The following is a 23,812-nucleotide window of genomic DNA, read 5'->3' as shown; positions in this document are numbered from 1 at the left end:
CATCAATGATATTTGTGGTCCATTTGATTCTACAGAAGATCCGGTACAGCCACATATTATCACGAATTTACAGATCTTGCATTTGTTCAAATTTGATGCCTTCCAGTCCATCATAAAGATTTATTTTATTTACAAAATTCAAATTGATTACAAATACCTAGAAAATGTGTCTGGTAGTTCAAACGGCAGGGAACATCAATTCAGTTAATGTAATGAAAGAATAATATGTTCCCATGATGTTTGATCGTTCCTGTGTGTACGTTATTAGGTATATCGATCAACATGTCGGCACAATGTTCTTCCCTGGACAGAATATATGAAGAAAACGTCTTTTGAAGTTTGAACAAAATAAGGAAATTATTACATTTGAGCACATTTTTAATACATAAAGAGTACATCAGAGCGCTTAATACCAAGGTCATGCGGCTGCAAACATTATTAAAGAACACTTTTTTATGGCTATCGTAAAGAATTTTCAAATAACCTCAAAATTTAATTTGTTCAAAACGAAACCAATTAAGCATCACATTGGTAAGGCTTCTTCGAAAGGCTTTAACTCAAATTGTTGACGTTAGTGTGGTCGTATACTAAAAAGCTTCAGCATTACTTGACCGGAAACGAGAGATTTTCTTGTGGTCACTTGAAGGTCAAACATCTACTTTGAAAACAAAATTACCAAGTGATGCATTCCTAACGACTCAACATATATATCATAAAAGAAACAAGCCGCTTTGAGAATGTCTCGTTTGTGTAGCCGCACGCACTTCGCGGGCTGTCAGTTCAGATGTTTTGACTGGGGAAGTGATTGGCGAAACATGTTTAACGATTTGCACGTGTCATAACAATTTATAGTCTTGGCGCACGTTCATCACGTGCTGGGTAGTCACATTTGCGATCTTCGGTTCCTTTGCTCTCGAACATTTTTGTTTACGAATACGGTTGGTATGAGAAAACAGGCCAAAGAATGGTCTGTGTAGTGTGCATGTAGTTCACAAAGAATTCACTTGTGTTTTTTGGTTATAATAATAATTTTTCGGCGTGGCGTTTATTGTGTTTGGATATTTTTCTTCTGTGTTACGAGACAATACAGTCCAGGAACTTGTCAGAATTTGCTGCAGAACATTCATTAAAATGAAGTAATAAAAGAACAATTCTGTCTGCCTCTATCTCTGATAATTATTACAATAATTCTTTAGTAAATAAAGTCTTTTAGCATATGTGTAAGAAGATATCGATGACGTTAACTTACATGCACAATGTATAAAAGTATAATAAATTTAAACAAATGACGCTTGTCTGTATTACATTTTGAAAGTTTTATTTCGTCTTAAAGTTGCATAAGTCATTATCACCTATCTTCACAAGAAACTGATTATTTGGTAAATTATTGTTGACTTTAGTGTCATTTGAAACCGAACACCAAGTAAAGTGTTGTGAATAATAATTACAGATGGCATCAGTGTTTCTGGAATTAAAGTGTTTGCTGAAAATAGCAGTAACGGTCATTGTTGGTATGGGACTACAAGGCAAGTTGCCAGTATAGATGGATGGAACAGAGTATTCTCGACATAAATTTGAATTTAAATTTAATTTGTAACATAAATTTTGATTTTGGTACAGCGCGGTGGGGAAAGAGCTGGGGAAAAATCTGGAATCTGCCACAGTAATTGTGAATGTTTGATGAGAAAATATATGTATGCATATATACTACTCTATTTTTGAAAGGGATATTTCAATCGATCTCTCCATCATACACAGAACTGATTCTCATTACATGTCAAGTGAAAATATATATAGAATTACATATCGTATTATCCCTTTCAAACGTTGAGTAGTATAATATAGTTTGTATCACATGATGTTATATGCGTTTCAACCCTATTTTGTCTTTTATGCCCAATGGACTAAGTCTCGACAGGTATTGGAGACTAATTATTCTCTGGCGTTGACGTTATAATATGTTACAGAGAGAAGAGTTTATTTATGTGTCACGCGTTACATAAGCTGTGTATATATAAAAATAGACATATGATTAAAAAGTAACGCCCAGACATAAGACTTATGAGACATAATAAACAATAAATACATGTGTGTATAAAACCTTAGAAGGATACTGTTCGTATCCTGTACAAAACATCATTATACATGGTGATATTCATAGTTAACATGTTCATGAATCAAATAACTGTTTACGTTAATACATTTTATACAGTGTGCTTCCTAATCGGGTTTGTACATTTTCAACTTCAATATAAATATAAATTTGTTTAAATCGGTCACATTTGTAAAGGTAGGATTTAATAACATGCAATATTTAAAAAAAGTGTTTGTCTTAAATCTTCATTAAAAGAACACGTTATTAAAAAATGTAATTCATCTTCAATAAGTTTCTTATTAAACTGTTTAAAACATTGTGGGCAAATTGTATCTAGAAGAGGGGTTGGTGGATTGTTACCCTAACAAGTACTCGGCGTGTAAGACAAGTTTAAGGAAGTGTCTTAAAAATATTTAATTTAACGATCAGTCATATGATTGTCCACTGAGACGAGATTATTAACTTTTCTGTATTGATTCTCTCTCACTTGGATAACAATTATAGTGGAAAGATAAGTCAACTCTGCATATATATTATAACATATGGCCCAATTTAACCGTGTAGTAGAACAGGTATGTGTACTTTGCAGTGACGTAACACAAAACTAAGCTTACATTTGAACATTGCATTTGACCAAACAAGTACAGTAAAGTACGGTTATAACGAACACGCTTATAACGAACTGACGGATATAACGAACTACTTTTTTGGTCCCGACTATTTGCTGTAGTTATGCTGTATATATGCTTATAACGAACTACGGTTAAAACGAACTAAAATAAATAGTCCCTTTGAGTTCGTTATAACCGTACTTTACTGTATAACGTTATCAAAAAGTTACTCGACTAAAACAGTCACCGAAACACTGCCATCTTCAGGCCCAAAACAACAACTATGATAGCTGTATCAAATACATAATCATCGAATGACCTTTTTTGTTTCTTCATTTAAGCCTCCCTCTAACATGGGTGTATACTTTGCAGGTTAGTTGCAGTTGTATGATTTGGTACCCAGACGGTCTGGAGCTACATAAACATATATCACAGTATATAGAAGTTGGAAATTTTACTGCTATGAAAATAAGATAACACTTTTTGTTACATTGGAGTGATGCAACACAAGATATTATCTGTCTTTGTCCATTTTGTCGAGATGTAGTTAATGTAGTTAGTCTTGATCTACCTTCACTATGGGGGCGGTGGGGTTGCCTAGTGGTTAAAGCGTTCGCTTGTCACGCTGAATTCCCGGGTTCGGTGTCCCATATTGGTACAATGTGTGAAGCCATTTCTGGTATCCCACGCCGTGATATTACTGGAATATTGCTAAAAGCGGCGTAAAACGATACTCACTCACTAGCTACATTGTGTAGTGATCAATAAAATCTGATCACAGCCTAGAACGCGACCCTATTACTATTATATAGTAATGTCACTTTGGACTAGTCTTCTAGATCTCGAGGCTGATAAGCACGATCACGTCCCTCATCACATAAAGGTCAAACGGGTGATGAGCTGTTGAGAGATGTCAGTTTCCAAGCGCATTATGAAAACGCATCTCAGAGAGGATAATAACGTCACTTTGTGCGCTGAAGCGTAATAGTATATTTCCTGTAGACAAGGTAATACCAGGAATCTACAAGTATAATAGATTACTTGATACTTGTTACATGTCATGTTATATGCTTCGGGTATGACAGTCTCATTGATTTATCGTCAATCATTTAAATATATATGATAACAGTCCTGGTTGAGGTACAGAAAATTAAATAAAGTCTAAAAACCTATCTTGGGACCCGATATATGTACGTATTCTTCACATCATTGGAGTAAACTCATGAATATTATCCCGGAAATTGATTCACATTCAAACACCCACAGTTTTAATAAACTACATTAAATTCAAACTTTGTTAAATGCTCGACAGAAGGGATAACTTATTTATGAAAAGGATATAAATCATGAATGTTTGAAATCTTAATTAGATAACTCACGTTGACAAGCGTTGCGACCTTTTACCAAAAGCATCTCATTCGCAGACAAGCTGTGACATTGTCCGGAAATTTCCCGTTTCCAATTTGAAGGTTGACAACAGGAAGCCGGTTCTTTCGATCCGGCTTGGCCGTACAATGTAAAACCACACGTGACACCTTGTTCGCATATAAAACATAAGATCAATATACAATTTCTCGTCACAGGTGTTTTACTTTTGATTTCCACGTTAATTCAACTGACAGTTTGTGAATAAACCGTTAGTTTTGTTTGTTGCTGACGTAGGAGAATCTAGTTTTATTTAAGTATAATTTGGTTCAGTAGCTGCAACATTAAACTATCCAAACTCAACTCTGGTATATGACAATTCTATTGCGTCTATTGTGTTTTATCAACCCAATCTGGCTCCCACAGGAGATATCGCTTGGGTGATATCAAGCGATATCTACTTTGTAGATATCGCTGTAGTGAAATTGCATCACAATGTTTCGCAGACCATTTGTGACGTCATTGGTTACCATGTCGTCACAATCAAATGACATCACTAATGGCTCTGTTACTGAAGATATTAGTTGTACCTTTTACACTTAAGACACTGCTTATTACTCTCTACAAAATGCAAGCCTCGGAGTTTTTCTACTTTTATCAACTCGTGTTGATATATTTGATATCAAAAGAAATCCGGGTGAGGTTCTCTATTTATCATGCAAAACTGGCTCCCACAGGAGATATCGCTTGGGTGATATCCCACTTTATTACTTGCCCGTGAAGAGATCACCCATTTAATAAACATACAGCTTTATTACACATTGTGTAATACCAAAACGCGTGCTTATGTACTCTCGGAACATGTTACACGAACAAATATTGAAAGCTCTCAACATCCCTTGGCTTATTCAACGACATTGCGAGCGGAGATGATAGATCACTGAGAGGAGCTTATGCACACACGATGACCCCAGCAACCTTGTTGCTAGGTTGACGTCACATGGCATTGTTTCGCCGAAGGATCTTGCAACAAAATTCCACAAATTACGTCATCGGTATTGTGACGTGAATGTAAACTTTGAGGTGCAAGGCCCCGTTCCACAAGGCGATCGTACGGTTGCGCAATGACAGTCGTTGGTCTAAGTTAAAGTATATGAGTTGCGATAACCTTACGCTACGATATTTTTTGTTGAACGGACGCCTGAAGTCTAAAGGTGGACCGTTTGATGGTATTAAATTCATACGTTTCATCTTTTGACGTATTTAAAGTATTACTGTGTTAAACTCAGTTGGATTATGCCGTGGATCGTGTAGGTGTCAGCCCATTCACACTCAACAGTATAATTCTAAAAACGTTATAAATGGCCAGTAATAAATAAAATACTATACTCGCTCCCGTGTAAAACCAATTTTATGAAACTCGTGAATAGTTGTGGTATCTGACGAGCGAAAGCGAGTCAGATACCACAACTATTCACTCGTTTCATAAAATTGGTATTACACGGGAGCTCGTTTAGTATTCTATATGTAGATGTCGCTGCAATGAAATTGCATCACAATGCTTTGCAGACCATTGTGACGTCATTGGTTACCATGACGTCACAATCAAATGACATCAATAATGGCTCTGCTACTGAAGCTGTTAGCAGTACTTTTACACTTAAGACACTGCTTATTACTGTCTACAAACTAAAAAAGTTGGAAGAATGATGTTGGATGATAAATAAAGGTTTAAAAATCGGCAAGCCTCGGAGTTTTCCCACTTTTATCAACTCGTGTTGATATATTTGATATCAAAAGACACTCGGGTGAGATTCTCTATATGTTTCATATTCCATATGGTGAGCTTAAATTCAGTATCACTGGGGTAGCCGTGGATATTCCGCGTGAAAATAAAGTGGGGATTCCGGATAACAGTCCCAGCATCCTACGTTGCATTGGTGACTTAATGGATCGGTTGTTCTGACTCGGTGACTTGACTGATAGCATATTAACGCACTCGACGGCGGGGAGCGTTTCTCATGATATCAATCACTGGTTTGATTGGTCTATACAGGATTATTTACAGGTCCCTATTATATAACTGGAATATTTGCGGGGTGCGGCGTTAAACATAAAACAAACTGGGGCCGCCGAGTGGTTAAAACTTTCGCTTGTCACGCCGAGTTCCTGGGTTCAAGTCTATATCTGGTATGCCCTGCTGTGCAATTACTAGAAAATGCTAAACGCTGCGTGAAATAATATCCACTCCAGTGTATTCAAGTCAGTGTTTCTTGTTTCAAGGCCACCTGCCTCATAATTCAATACAACCATATAATTCAATCATTTGCATCACTAATGCAATCATTTGCAGCACGTGCGAATTTATAATTCACAACGAACTTTGAACACTGTATATGCCTATTTTCCTTACATGAATAGCGTTTCCTTGTCTTCTGTTACAAATAGTAATTTCAAAAAATGGATCTTCTTGCTATCTAAATTATTTATGTTCGGAGTACGAAATTCTCGATAATATGGACAAAGAAAGATAATATATCGTGTTGCATCACTCCAATGTAACAAATAGTGTTATCTTATTTTCATAGCAGTAAAATTTCCAACTTCTATATACCGTGAACCAATTGACAAATGTTACCTATGTTTGGCGCGTGGTTATTTGATTTTAATGCTTCAGGCAAAAGTACCGAGAGAATGGCTTACAATAGCTACGTGACAATAACCCATTCCAATATGGTTCCAATTTATAGACTTAATACCATATATGAATTCTAATAAAAATGTTAATTGTTTTTATTTTGTATTACACATTGTTAAAAAGGGATATCACTCATTTTCCGTGGTACTTCGAGTTGTGAGACAGTGAGTGAGTGAGTGAGTGAGTATGGTTTTACGCCGCTTTTAGCAATATTCCAGCAATATCACGTCGGAAATGGGCTTCACACATAGTACCCTAAAGCAGGTCAAAGTTGCGTCCCTTTGGCATACCAAGATCCGCTGTTGATGGATTCGAGTCCCTGATTGTGGTGCTTGTGAGTTTCAGCAAAGTAGGCCGCAATACAACTAAATACTGTCTGAAGTGGCTTAAATCCAACTCAGTCACTGAAACACCCCCAACTAGGGACAACATTAGCCGGTTGACTTAATAGTGAGTGAGTGAGTGAGTGAGTGAGTGAGTGAGTGAGTGAGTGAGTGAGTGAGTATGGTTTTCCGCTGCTTTTAGCAACATTCCCATTTTTGGGGACACCAGAAAATTGACGTCACACTTTGTCCTCATGTAGGGAATCGAACCCGGGTCTTCGGCGTGACGAGCGAACGCTTTAACCACTAGGCTACCCGGTCGCCCTTAGTTGTGAGACAGACATGATGTGAACGCTATGAGGTCATATGACTCAGCTTCATCTGAACTGGACGTAGCGAAAATCAAAGTTCTGATAAATATTGATCACACTTAATGTATAACTAACTCGGGTTTCCATTTCGCCAAGCTGAATGCACAGGTTTCTGTCAAAGTTAGGATTGAAACCGAAACGATATTTATCAAGGAATGTACCCAGCGAAAATTCCGAAAGCTTTTTGTGATCCAATCTAATTGCACTGTCGTTTTCTCAATCGCATGGTTTTACTCCGCATTAAGCAATATTCCCACAGTATCACGCCAGGGCACGCATTAAATGGGTTTCACACATTGTACCCATGTCGGGAATCGAACCCTTGCCTCCAGCGTGACGAGCGATTGTTTCACACATTAAGGTTCCAAGCCGTCAATGTTTATAAAAAGGACATCGCAAAATCACAACGACGTCAACAATCTGTGAATTTTAGACGTGCCAAGATCTGGTTTCAAATCTACGGTTCCCAGAATCTCAGATAATAATTCGTGGTCTGTCAGAACCACAATATTGTGGTTTTCATCAGAATCGTAAACGTGAAAGACATGCTTTCTCCCACACCATGCTCACACGCCGTGATATAACTGGAGCACCATTTAATGCAGCGTAAAACCCAACTCTCAGAGCCAAAACTTAGTGATGCATTGACACCTCGTAAATTTCAACTTCACGCGAAAATCGTTTAAGTCGATGTAACAATTTGGTGCTGGCAGTATCCATATCGACACTATGATCTGATCTGACATTACGCGTGTCTCAAACAATGGCCAATTGCCGATGACCAACATGGCTGTCAGAGAACCTGAGAGTGAGTGCGGGGTCGACTAAGCTAGTGAATTTTGGTTGACGCCGATTTCAGCAATATTCCAGCAATACCACGTGGGCACACCGTGAATGGCCTTCACACATTGTACCCATGAGGGGAATCGAACCCTGGTCTTCGGTGTGACGAGAGCACGCTTTAAACACGAGGCTACCCCTGCCGCCCCTAGGGAACGGAGCTTGAGGGAGTTTGAATTAAAATCAGAGTTATGAATAAACACGCGTGTCACCGAGACACTGGTTTCTTCACATGAACCATAAACGCCAACTGGAACCGAAAGCTAATGCTTTAATATATATCTTATGGAGCGAGTAAGTTTTTGTTGCAAACTTTTTGAAATAAATGTTCACAGGTTCAACAAAACGAACATTGTTCATTGGGCATACTGGATGTTCTGGTGTGCTTTGAGTGAAAGCATTGTCTGGTTCCTCATTTCAGAAAAAAAATGTCTTGATCATAAGGCACTGGTTGATAGGATCCCCTTTCTCAAACAAACATCTCAATATCACAAATCTGACAACAAACAAATCATTTGAGATAGTTAAATCCCACATTTAAAGAAAATTAATAAATATGTTTTCATAATTCTAAAAATAATTGTATGATTATTACTGATTATAGTTAATTCACTCCATGCAGACCATCATTAATCCTCGTAGTTAATACGTTATTTCAAAATATTGCTAGCAGACATACATGTATATACCAAGAATGTAATATTTTACCTGATTGTTTCATTCCAACAAGTGTGCTATTTATATACCTATAAAAACTTACGAGCTTACGATAATGATCACATATACATAGAAAGTATGTAAACTAATACCAACCAGCTGTAATGTTCATGCCCAACCACGTGACATGATGATGATGGTGTTTATGAAGTTACCGTGCTGCAGACAGTCAAATATTATGATACCATCAATATGATGTGCAAACATTTATTTTCAATCTCAACGTGAATAAGAGGCAAGAAAAGTTATCGGTTAGCAACGTCTTATTCTTCTTTTCTGTAAATATTTTAAGTAGATATTGGCCTTAATGGCAGGGGCACGGGGTCCAGGCGTCAAAGGCGTCGGCTTTCGCTGTGCAGAGATGAACGAAACCCAGGATCGTGGGTTCGAACAATACGTACGGTAACAGTTCTACGTTGTCTGTCCCATGTTGGAGCTCGTGGGTTTCAAGGGGCACGGGTGGCCCAGTCGTCTAAGGCGCCGCGATTCGCTGTGCAGAGTTGCGTCCCTTGGGCACGCCAGAAACCTATGATTGTGGGTTTGAATCCCGGTTCGCCCCGATTATGTTTCTAGGTTTGTCAGCACCATACCCGTGCTCGTGGGTTTCAACGAAGTGGTAAACGTCTGAGACCTGCATCACTTCGGACTTTCCTCCCACATTAAGCTGACACGCCGTGATATAACTGGAATACTGTTAAAAGCGGCGTTAAACACAACTCACTCACTCACTCACTCACTCACTCACTCGTTCGTGGGTTTCACAAAAGGGGTAAATATCCTGCATCACCTTTAGCTTTTCTCCAACACCAAAATGACTCGCCGTCATAGTTATTATTTCATCATAAATACTGGATCATAGATCTTCAAATACAATTAATATATCAAATAGTATATCTTGGTTCACAATGGATTGAGATCAAGATAAAAAACCATGTACATATAGTGTCTCGGTGACGTGCGGTGGAATGCATTGTCCAGCAGCTTCAAAGAATATGCCATCATCTAGGTGCTCCATACCAATGGGTACAAAGAGTCATGATATAACGTGAGGATATTCTAGACTACTGTGTATTGCTTCACATTTAGTCAAGCTTCATATTAAGTCTCTAGTTTAATCGCAAAAACACATTGGATCGTTATCAACTGAGCATGCATGAACATTGAGATACATTAGGTATGATATGTAAGACAACTCACCTTGGATTTTCCAAAATGTCTTTAGGGCAAACTCCTCAACACTTCAAATCAATGGCCAATAATGAGATGAATAAGACAAGTTCACACGATGCACCTGGGCCCTGATGGCATCGTGATCATCGCGATGCTGTCAGTGTTTAAATATCATTTAAAAAACAAGGGAGAGGAGATCATTGAATCGGACAAAAGAATGCAATATCCAGGTCCAAGGTACGCTTGCAAGCTGTCAGCTGACGGAGAAACCTGTTACTGTTGCAATGATGGAGCTTGAGTGTTTTATTTCAGGCCGTTTTCAGCCATGTTCCAGACATACGTTCATGTATTTTGGGGACACCAAGAAAGAACCTTACATAATTCAATAAGACTGGCCAACTGTTCAACTACCAGGATACCGCTCCTTCTGCCACAGTGAAAAGACTCGAGCATATCAGTCCATTCGATCGGATCCCTTATTATTTCACCATAAATACTGGCTCATAGATCAACAAATACAATCAATATATCAAATCATGAGTTTTATCGATATAAAGAGTTATAGAGTTTCATAGAGATAGTTGGAGATCAGACATCACGTCCCTTTGACTTTCTCTATGTTGTTCGACAAGTTAGATGATAACACGTTTCAACATAAGTTGAATATATACATAAACTGCAGGGCAAATGAAAGTATACACTTAAATAATGGATTTAACATAAAGAATAAAGAATTACAAACGTTTTCAAAACGTTACTCGGATGAAAAAAGTTGCCTAAACACTGCGAACTTTAGGTCTAAACATGATACTCGTATCAGATACACCACTATCGAATTAATTTCAGTTTAGCTACTATCAACGTGGATGTATACTTTCTTTTGTCAAGCAGTTTACTTCTACATTTCTACATGCTGCAATCGTCCTAACCGCGCAATAGAAATGACCTTATGCCATTACACAGCTCAAGGGAATTTCATATAGTTTCAGTTTACTTTCTTATTCCCAGGTTTTGCCGACAATGGCCTTACTTCCCTTAGATGAGAAGCATGTTTGTAACAGATCTAAAGTTTTACTTAAGCTCATTTTGTAAATAGTCCTAGCTCTGAAGTCTTTGATATTAGGCATCTAGAAGTTAGAAGAACATGAATACATGACACTTATTGATGCACAGCAACTTCTTTTATTGAATAAGTTGTTATCCATAAACAAGTGTCACGCATTCATGGTCTTAGCTCTGTGTTATTACCCCGAATGCACGAACATAACATCAGCAAAAACATTCAGTGTTTGGCTTGCAGAAGGACGTGGTGGCAGATGATTGACTAGGTCTTATGGAATTTCAGTCTTTCGAAAGCTCCAAGTGAGGAAGATGGTGTTGGCGCCGGTGTTCGGTCTCCCAGCTTCATCTTTCACACCTGATAGTGAGATGAGCAGATGTACTGTATCTCAAAGGATGCGTTACGGTGGTTACTGGTAGTGATCGTTGGCACTGACCCCTGGTGTCAACGCTGTCACATTGCAGTCGTTATTCAGGTGGCATGGTGTCTAGTTCGCTGAATGTGGCATTTGTAGAAATATCCCAGATTCTCCTCGTTCATGATCTTTGTCCAGCATTACCCTTGCTCCAATGCTACTGAATGAGAAGTCTATAGTTGTATAGTGATATTATCCTTATAAGAGGTAAGTCTAGGTAAGCGGTAAGCGGAAAGTACATCTGCTTTCCATCTTCAATAAGCTGATACGCTGGGTTATATTAAAATTCTGTTCGACGCCCCATTTCCCCCAAGTCACACTCATCTGGCACAGGCAGTATTCCTCGCTTGCGTAGATTGGGGCTCATGATGCCAGTCACTGGATTGTCTGGTCCAGAATCGATTATTTATATACCGCTGTCAAGTAGCTCGAATGTTACTGAGTGCGGCGTTCGACACCAAACAAATTAATTACACGCATAAATCAAGTAATGCTCAAAGTTGCAATGGGGCGGCAGGTGGTTAAAGTATTCGTTTGTCTCGCCTAATGACCGGGTTCGATTCCCATCGTGAAGCTCATTTCTGGTGTCCCTTGTCGTAATATTTCTGGAATATTGCTAACAGCGGTGTAAAACCATACTCACTTCAAGTTGAGAAAACTCAACGTCACTTGTTAACTTTGTCTCTAATATTTCGACTCCTTAACATGTGGCAGACAACATTTACCAGGCAACTCTTTTAATTGATTGCGTGGCGGGGTAGTGAGTTTGATAAATGTCAAATCACGTTGCCATTACCTACTACATATCAAGCCAGTATCATTATTTGTGACGCTTTTTTGACGAATGTTTGCGTTATCTGACTTTATATACGACATCAAAGAGAATACTGCGTATTCAGATTTAAAATACAGCCTGAAATTGAAATTAATCAATAAATACAACACAAATATGCCACGCGGACATCTCATGCAGCGCACTCAAAATACACGATAATACGTCCTTTGATATCTGTGCAGCGTTTGAACTTCCTCGTATATTCGTACGTCACGTGATCTTTGTATTCACTACATTCGTAATGCACGTGCCTGGACATGAGCTCAAACCTGCATTGCTGAAAGTAGGTCAGTAAACTGTCCATTCGTGACAGATGATCTCCAGTGGAAACAATGGAGTGAAGTCATAGCTGTGTTTTAACAAAGGGGAGACAACTGACATCAGTGTACGACTACTTGTGACCTTCATGAATGTTTCAAAACCACACATCGCTGAGGGACGTAACCTGAAACAATAGGAACCTCTTGGAAATGAGAATTATATCTGTGTCACGGAGAATAATGGTTAATTGCCATATATTTTTAATTATCGGTCATAAGTCATCTTTTATGGCCCCAGGCGCTGTCGAAGGCAGACTCCAAGGAATTCATTCGAAATTAGGTTTTGACCTTATAATATCTGTGAAACCATAGCAAGTCAAGCGTATTGGGCACTTCTGTTCATCCGATGGCTTTGTTATTCCGGTTATTGACTAATGTCTGCTTATTTTGTGAGCAGTAGTTGATTATGTGGATTAATGTGATGGTTATCAAAGTGATTGAGCTCTCTGTGTACATTATGATGTACTTCAACTCAAACTAGAATTCCATATCTCCATATATGTCAGTGACGTGGCACAGGGAGAAGCCTCATTGGCATCTAGCTATTTTGACAATTTGCTTGTCTCGAAGTAAGCATAAAATATATTCGATAGTCCAGAAATAAGAAAGTGTTCTCTGCTTTTGTGGATATTTCCTTTATCGTTTAATGTGTAAAGGCAATTTTTGGCGTCTCCCACCATAATAATGCGAATACAATGCACAAAAATGCCTTCACCGGCTCCATTCAGAATACTAATGGATACATTTTGTATGAATGTAGTTTGTGTCTTGACAGTACAATGGTGTTTCGATCGAAGAAATCACTATTCCAAGACCTGATTGCGTGCTTTTTTCAAAGTAACTTTACTTTCGAGTCACGAATGACAGGTCCTTGTAACAGGTCGAAGACGTTCACTAATGAATTGAGATATCACACACGGACGTTCATGCCACAAGGGAAGCAACAGGGAGATGGTGGGATATCAATGATTCCTGGTAATTCCACTGTCGCCTCAACTCTTTTGATATTATTCTTCCGATGACCAGTGTTTAACACGGAGTTGGAGTTTCAAGAGTCAGCGAAGCACAGATCTCAGATCTCTAAATTATGTACAGAGAAGAGGACGCGATGAATACATTGATCAAAGGTGCATATGCTAAGCCTAAAGCTGATTGATGAATAAATTATTTATCTATTATCAGAACGTTTCGCAAATTGCATTTTTAAATATGAGCAGTGTGTCCAGAAAATGAATTATCGTCAACTGGAGCGTACTGAACATTTCATCGGTCAAACAATCATGATGAATAATGGATTCATTTGCAATGGTTTCCACTAGACATACAACGATAAAAGACGATTGTTATAATATGATCGACACAATCTACGTTCTGAGGTTTGTGTACGACATACTCAAATCAATTTGTCTCTTTGAGGCTTGTGTAATGATATTTCCTTGATGCAAATATTTGCTGTTACAATGAAAAGTACCCGCACAAGACGCTCTCGGGAAACACACAACTAGGTGGCGTCTGACAATTATGACACATGTTTTCTCAAGGGTTGAATATGTATTGTCAGTAATTGAATAATAAAGTGTTTTTCTGGAGGTAAGTAATGTTGAACAGTCAAAAGAGCAATTACGACAGATCTCGAGGGGCTGATCCTATCGTATGTCGACATGTTTTGTAGACAGTTAAGACAAATAGACGTAAGGTTTTCGGTCATGAATACAAAAATGAACTATACAGTTGTTTGAGGTTCTTTACTCAAAATATGTATTTCATAAGACGCAGAGGCCTAAGGGGCTGAAATTTCGTCAGTATAATTCTCTCTTACTCACTCACCCAAAAGGTGTAAATAGTGTTCAGTCTATGGCACAATATCTTAACCCCTATAGCAATCACAGACAGCAGTTGCCAGACACGGCTTTTTATTTCCCAATTTACTGGGCTCCTCTGACACAAGGATTTGCACAAAATTCGAATTTCAAATCTACCAAGCTGAAAAAAACAAAAGAAGCAATGGTGTTTATATGGAAACAGAAGGTCCAGAATTTACCATAGGACTAAAGTGGTGGTTTCGGCGGAGATCGGACGAGCGTAAAGCCAATGTTTTTTCTGTCATTTTCGAAATGCTGTATGGCTTTCCTTTTTAAGTGTTTGCTGAATCACATCAGGTTTCTGTAAGAACTGAGACTGTTTGAAAAAGGGCTTTGGGACACATTGGATACAGATAGAGGATTACTGATATTATTTTTTTGATCTTGGTGGAGTAAAATAAAAATGAATTACATGATAATCAATAAAAAAGCTGAGGTAGAGTATTTGATTTGAGATGTTAAGAAAGCTCGCCTCAAGCCATGCTATTGTACCTGAAATTAAGTTGAAGATTTGTGAGAACAGTTCGATGTAATGTTATGAAAGAGAATGTAATAATAAGACTGTTGCTTTCTTTTGTACGTTCACTTAGCTAAGAAAGTACTTTCCGGAAGATATATTATTACCTGCCATGTGTTTACATTTCCCATATTGCAATGACAATTACCTTCAAAAGAGCCATTTGAAAAAAAAACAGAAGCCGAGGACATTGTGGAGCATTATTCGAATAAGTGAGTGAGTTTGGTTTTACGCAGCTTTTAGCAATATCTAGCAATATAATGACACCAGAAGTGGGCTTCACACATTGTACCAATGTCGGGAATCGAATCCGGGTCCTCGGCGTGACGAGCGAACGCTTCAACCACTAGGCTACCCGGCCGCCCCTAGCACTGTTCGAGTGAGTTGAGTTTTCGACACCACAACAGTTTTTCTGTTATGGCACAGTGTGTTAGCTTGATGTTTGAAGGAAAAGAAGTCTCATATGATCAACACTTGGTTGAAACCCGCAAACTCCGCTTAATGCTAACAACTTTTATGTGTGTGTTTTTTTAACGCTGCACTCCGCAATACTCCAGCTACCTGTCGACGGCCTGTAAATAATCGAGTCTGGACCAGACAATCCGGTGGTTGAAATCATTAGCATCGATCTACGCATTTGGGATACGTTGACATGCATCAACCAAATCAGCGAGCCTGACCACCCGATCCCGTTAATGGCCTCTTTCGACAACCATAGTCGCATCTTACGGTAAGCATGAGTTACTAAAAAACCAATTCTCTTCTCGGATCTTCACGATCTTGAAGATAAGGGCAAATCTGGCAGTCGAACTCGCGATCATAACAATTTGGCATTCCTAAAGGACTCAACTCTACAAATTGAATGCGGCAGCAAAGTGTTCCTCCACGTACTAACGACAGCATAAACGTTCAAGCATACATTCAGCTTGTACACATGTTGTGATGCATATTTCCATTGTAATTACATTAAACTAGTGTGCGACAGCTGATGGATCAATCACATATGTCATATATTGATCTATTGAGCCAGCTGGCTGTTGTCCTCTGTGAGTTGGGGTTTACTTTCAGGGGTATCAAGCGTGCCTTAAAGTGATACATGTGACGATGTCTTTAACTTGCCCCCATCTAAAGAAGTTCTGCTGTTAAGATGTAGAACAATACAAACCAGCCAAATGTGATGGTTAATGAAGGAGAACACGAAGGCGTCATCTTGGATAAGAGGCGCTCATTGTTGTATTTTTGGAGACCATCTCAGAAAACATATGAGACACTATGTCACTCATCTAGGCTAGATGTTTGTACTGTAACAACCGTAGTTTGTTGCCCAAATCTTCTAATTATCTCTATCTCATTCCACTGTCCTAAACATTAGAAAATGCCCCCTGGTCATTGTAAGGATTAATTCTTTTTATTATGAAATACTTGAAGAATCCTGCGTAGGTATCGCCATGGTACTTTATGTTATAGAGATCATGGAATTCTGCCTTCCTCCTTTCACAACATACATGGTTCTTATCTATCACAGTTTCATGAACTGATTTGCTCGCGGTGACACAAACCAAATGGAAATTACGACAAACAAATGCGTACTCTACATTAAGCAATATAGATTGCTTTATGCATCAGACATGCTATGACTGCATATTCACCATAATCACATAAGCACACAAACGCAAGCACGCACGCATGCGAGAGAGGGAGGGAGAGAGAGAGAGAGGGATAGGGAGAGAGATATATTATTTAAACACAAAAATAAAGCCGCAAAACCATTTCCATTTTAATCAGAAACACACACTTTGATCCAAAGTTGTGAACCTGATAAAAGCATGCTTGTAATCAGCCTTGAAGTACATTTGCCATTATTGCTAAGCACTAAACATCATCCCATACCGAACAGAGAGATATTGAGATATGAAATTCGTCAGTAAACTCTCGAACTATCACCTCACCACGTTCCTACTGAAGCTATGCTGGTAATGTCAGTCTACGACAAACTGAGTGCATGCAAGAACCCTGGCGTTATTTAGCAGATTCGTCGTATCTAATGCAGTGCACTGGACACAATAGTACAAGGTGTATCATGCATCGGCGTTAATAGACACTCACATGTACAGTATTTTGTAGATCATCTATATTTAATGCAGTGTGTAAGACAATAGTACAAGGTGTATCATGCATCGGAATTAATAGACACTCACAGTATTTTGTATATCATCTATATTTAATGCAGCGTGTAAGACAATAGTACAAGGTGTATCATGCATCGGAATTAATAGACACTCACAGTACTTTGTATATCATCTATATTTAATGCAGCGTGTACGACAATAGTTCAAGGTGTATCATGCAGCTGAGGTTAAAGATAATCACACTATTTTGCAGATTCCTGTTTAGAGACAATATTTTTCTTTGGTCACTGCTTCCAAACATAACTTTTGTGACTCTTCAAACGCATCATTGTTGATATATCTCCCCTCCAGGCTTATTTAATTTATCAAAGGAACATAATAATACCAGTGTTATTTAATCAACTGGCTCGGTGACAGACTATCAGTGTAATCCAATGCATAATTACGTTTCTCATTTACTTTCTTTAAATTGAACTTAACGTCATTGATGTTATTACTACAAAGAGAGATCAGCAGATGTAGTGAAAGTAAATTAATTAATTCCAGTTCAACCGGATTGCCCTTTCTCTTCTTAAATACAATGTATACACATTTCAGATATTGGACAAGAGGGGGAGACGTACATGTATTCTGACATGCGGTGTATTGTACATCCAGACAATGAGGTACTGGATACCTGTCTGCAGAAGAGGTGGATGCTGCAGCACGAGTATGAAGGGGATGGCATAACCTCGACAAGTGGTGCGGGTACTTCTTGATTAGAAAGGTGTGGCATAACCTCGACAAGAGTCGGGTGATGCTTTACGACTTGGAAGAGGCTTCTGTAATGTGGACAAGAGGTGGTATGCGCCTCTTGGCTTGAAGAGCGTAGCATAAGTTACACAATAGGTGGTATTCTGGGCCATGAGGGACTGGCACATTCTTGATATGAGGTGGACGGTGCTACTAGGCTAGGATGAGTCTAGCATAGCTTGGACATGAGGAGGGTCTCGTTTATCGTGTAGGCAGGAAATGGCATGTTCTGGACAAATGATGGATAGTTAATTTAAGACTTGGATGAGGCTGGTGTAAGCCGGACTAAACACGTATGGCTTTTTCATAGGACCACACATCTCTTAGGCAGGTCTTATCTATCCTAAACAAAATGTGCCTTGCATCTCCTGGTCAAGAGGGACATTGTTTTTCCTTAATACGGGGACCCCCAGGCAAGAGGACCTGTCGCCTCCAAGACTAGAGGGAATTGGTATCTCTTGGAGATGAGAGACCTGGTTTCTTACGTATACGATGATGTTGCTTCTGCCTGAAATGGCCCAGAGTATCGTGGGCAATGAGTAGGATAAAACATTCTAATTCCAGATAGAAACTACTAGTACAGCAATAAGAATTGTATATATGTGTATCTGGTGTCATCACTGATAGTGATTCATAAGTACACATGCTTATGATATAGTCGGAATGGTACACTGGACTGTGCTTTCAGCAGAGCTTTCTTATGAAATGAAAGGGCTTTGTCACTTTTATTATTATAATGCATTTTGTACACATCAGACATCAGAAACAAAAATATCAAAACAATTTAAATCATATTTTGCAAGCCAGGTTGAAGGTTTCTTCATCTGAAAAATACTTCATATATATCATAAACACTTTAATTATCAAAATGAATCAAAGCTTCAGACTACTGATATACAGTGCGTTATATTTTTCTTTCACTAATTAATTGGGCAATTCACGAGGTAATTGAAACAATTGGTTTGAAATCTAAATAGCTCTGCATTATCATAATGAATGTCTTTGGATCTGTGTTGTTATGATGTACCATCATTTGTACTTCAGATATATCATTACGATTAAAACAATATTTCTGAAAGGTAGTGAGTGAGTAAGTTGGGTTTAACGCAGCTTTTAACATTATTCCAGTTATATCGCGATTAAATGTGTGAGGAAAGCCAGAAGTGATGCAGGTCTCAGACGTTTACCACTTCGGTGAAACCCACGAGCACGGGTATGGTGGTGACAAACCTAGAAACATAATTGGGGCGAACCGGGATTCGAACCCACAATCATAGGTTTCTGGCGTGCCCAAGGGGGAATCGCGGCGCCTTAGACGACTGGGCCACCCGTGCCCCCTTCTCAAAGAGAAGTTTCAAGGGAAACGTTTTGAACACAACGTGTTTCCGTCAAGTTGTATAAGCAAATGTAATTATGTCGTATTTCGTAATTATCCAAAGATAAAAACAGCCGTCATATAGCTGGAATATTGCCGAGTGCGGCGTTAAGCAGCAAACAAACAAATATGATAAATACGCACGTTTTGATGTTCAAATGCGGTTTATATGAATATTAATTTTGAAGTCATGACCTTGATCTTCAAAGCAATCCAACTGTGTGCCATAAAGATCACAATAAAATATACATGTATATGTGAAGTTCAAAGCATTAAAAATCAAACTTGTACAGTGAGCACAAATTGTGCATGCAACTGATTTCCCATTTTAAAAAAAGTAGAAACCTTACTTCACTGTATGCAGAAATGACAGCCATTTATCCATAACCTTTCTGACATCATTCTGGTCACTGATGGTTCCAATATTGAAATGTCTTCCCAATGCCTGCCATTAAACTTTATGAAATCTTACTAAGGCATTGCAAGTTGTAACCATGATCAAACAACTTTTGAGCAAACGTTGTGAAAAGTAGACAAACATCCAAGGCTGGATCTATTGCGCGACATGTACATAAAGGGATATGTAGATATGTCAAGGCTATTAGAGGTACGTCCATGGGCTTTGGGAAACAGGTTGGCTGAAAGGTTGTCTTTTGTGTTAGTGAAGCTAGAGAAATGCAGAGCATGCTGTTGTAGGATGAGTTGTGAACTAAAATCATTATTTAAGCTTACTTCGACCACATAGATTTTTGTTAATACGTATGTCAGTCACTTATAACATATACGAGAATACTTTAACTTTTACCAATAGCGCCTTCATTCTACTGACGCATGGTACTTACCTCGAACGTAAATTGCAATGAAGTAGTAGCACATTATTAAATGTTTATTCTTTGTCAGTTCTTTGGAAGACAAGGTCCCAAGTAACCCATGCTTGTTGTAAGAACCGATGATCTGTTGGTCAGAGGCACGGGCGGCCAAGTCGTCTGAGGCGCAGCAATTTGCTGTGGAGAATTGCCGTGTTATTACTGAAATACTGTTCCAAGTAGGGTTGAACAAACTAACAGACTTACTCAATTGGTCGGTGATTTGTCTGTTTGCGTGTTATCGCGCACCGATGGCGTGGAGCGTTGTTCAGCGTTCAGTCAATGTCTTGCTCAGTCGAGTCTCGATTCCTTACAAACCACCATCATATAGCAAGTGTTGCTGACTGTGTTTTAAGCCCTGAAGGGGAAAAAACGTACGAAAGTGTAAAATCATTTTCAGGACATATTGCACAATGGAATTAAAATTAACCCCTACAGAAATCAAAAACAGCAGCTACTAGACACGCCGATGTATTTCCCAATTTATTTGGCTCCTTTGATACCAGGTTTTAAAGAAATAAAGCCGAATTTCATCTACCAAACTACGAAAAGAAACAAAATGCAATGGTGTTTATATGGAAACCGAATTTCCCAAAAGGATCAAAGTAATGGTTTCGGTGGAGATCGGAAGAGCGTGGAGCCAATGTTTTTTTTCTGTCATATTCGAAATGCTCTTTGTCTTTCTTTTCTCAGTGTACGCTGAATCCCATCAGAACTGGGACTGTTGAGAAAGGGGATTTGGGAGACATCGGATGCAGATGGAGGATTACTGACATTTATTTTTTCATCTTGCCGGAGGAAAAAAGTATTGAATTACATGTGACTCAATGAAAAAGTTTGGGAGGACAATTTGATTTGAGATCTTAAAAAAGCTTCCATCGAGCCACTCTATGCTTTGTACTGAACACCGTACTGAAAAGAAATGAGAGGATTTGTGAGAACAGTTAGAGAATGTGATAATGGGACTTTGCTCTCTTTTGTATGTTCATACTAATGAAGTGTGCCGTGAAATGCGACTATGCTTATCGTAAGAGGTGACTATATGTACTTGTCGTAAGAGGCGAATATACTTGTCGTATGAGGCGACTATGCTTGTCGTAAAAGGCGACTATGCTTGTCATAAGAGGCGTCTAACGGGATCGGGTGGTCAGGCTCGCTGACTTGGTTGATACATGTCATCGTATCCCAATTGCATAGATCTATGCGCAAGATGCCAATCGCCGGAATGTCTGGTCCAAACTCGATTCTTTACATATCGCGTCATATAGCTGGAATATTGCAAACTAATGAAGTACTTTCCTGAAGTTACATCAAACCTGACCTGGATCGTTTACAGTACTTAATTTCTCATGTTGAAATGAAATATATTTTCGAGTGAGTTGATGGACGCAAGTCTCAGGCGCTTAGCACTTTGTTGAAACCAACAAGCACCTTATAATACTAACACCTATTATCCTAAAAAGGCCAAATCCTTGGGGTCTAACCCACGAACATTAGCTTTGGCATTCGTAAAGGACTTAATTTCTGCACAGTGAGTAGCACCTTACACAACTTGACCATTCCTGTCCCCTAGTATTCTTCCAAGTAGTAACAACAGCGTACATATACATGTATATCTAATTCCAAAGGATGTGTATTAATTAAGCAAACGTGCGACAGCTGATGGATCAATCAATGTCATTGATCTATTTACCCGACCTGGTGTGGTCTCCTGTAGTGACTGTTTCATTGAGTGAGTTCGGTTTTAATCGCTTTGAAAGGAATTTCAATTGAATAGTAGCGTGCGTTTAAAGTGACAGGTGGGAGGCAACTTGGTGAAACACACGGGTACTGACAACCAATTACCCCAATATGGGATTCGAACCCCTAGTCAACGCACCATGGCATGCCCAAGGGACGCCAAAAGAAGTGCCGCTCTGCTGTTAAAATATCTGTTGACATGTAAGCGAATACACGAAGTAGTTGTGTGGACTTCTCTTGAATACATATATTTAGAAGCTCACATTGTTATGGCTTAGCGTCTGTATTATTGGCGACCATCTCTGAAAACATGATATGAAAAAGTATCTCACTCAATTAGGCTAGATGTTTGTACTGTAACAACCATACTTTGTTGTTAAACTCTACTAATTATCTCTATCTCATTGCACTGTCCTAAAACGTGAGAAAGTGACCCCTGGTCGTTGTAAGGATCAACTCTTTTTATTGTGAAATCCCTGGAGTGTCTGGCTTAGCGATCCCCATGATGCTTTATGTTATAGAGATCACTAGCTTCTGTCTGCCCCCCTTTCTCATTTTGACTGCTTGGATATAAACTATGACACACATAGTTCTCATCTGTCAAATCTTCATGAACTGATTTGCTCGCAGCGACACAAACCGAATACAAATAGCGAGAAACAAATGTATATGCGTACATAAAGCAATATTCACTGCCGTGATGAAGTCAAAACATCAGACATGATATTGCATTGTATTGAAATTATACGAAGTTTATACAAGTTTCCTGTTGACAGTTGTTCTAATATAAACTTTTTGTCTACACACAAAACGTTTGTTAAAGTGTTGTTGACATGTTACTGTTCTCTCAGTGTTTGAAGATGGTTCTGCTTTTATGCAGGGTAAGTAGGTACCCACACTCAAAGCTTAAAAGTGCAGGCTGAGGATTTTGTAAAGACAATTTGAAAAACAAATACTGTTTGATTCCGACCTTTCCCTTTCATTCAATAGACATGCCCAAAGGGCGGCTTCGTACACAACAGTGGTGTTCAAGACAGTTGAAAAACTAAAATGATGTCTAGTTAACTTATTGAAATACTCTATCATACAGAAAACTTTTCAAAATGGTGATAATTAACGAAGGGGGAATTTAAACACTTCTTTATATGCAAGACTCAGTTACAGTTAATGGATTCTCTCCAATTTTTCTTCTGAACTTCAAGGATATGGATCATTAAAAGTTCAATGATATGGATCATTAAAAATTCAATGAAAAAATAAACACATATTAAGAAATTTACGCATCAATACATGACCATTTAGTACGATTGTCATAACCTTGGCGAAGACTTCTGTACTATACTCATTATCTTAGTCTCTTGATAAAACTGTTTAGAATGATTGACTATTATTACTACTAAGAAGTGTATTTGTTGTCCACGTGATGTTAATATCTAAAGAGTACGACAATGTTTAATAGTTGTAACAATGCGGCTATGTGACAAACGCAAGCACACAAATTGAGTTCATTTACACCTATAAAACACAGTAGGGAACATGATAAGGGTATGCTTGTAATAACATTCGCAGTATAATTGCCATCAGTGTTTAGCACCATGCAGCATCCAATAACATATAACTGGACATTGAGATTAAAGACTTCGAATGGACTCTCGAATTGTCACATCATCAGGTTTCTTCAGAGAGATGTTAGAAGCATCAGGTTACCACA

The sequence above is a fragment of the Haliotis rufescens genome, unplaced genomic scaffold (genome assembly GCF_023055435.1).
Source record: "Haliotis rufescens isolate VD_foot unplaced genomic scaffold, xgHalRufe1.0.p SCAF_39, whole genome shotgun sequence".
Taxonomy (NCBI): Eukaryota; Metazoa; Mollusca; class Gastropoda; order Lepetellida; family Haliotidae; genus Haliotis; species Haliotis rufescens.
Note: the sequence above shows the minus strand (reverse complement) of the source record.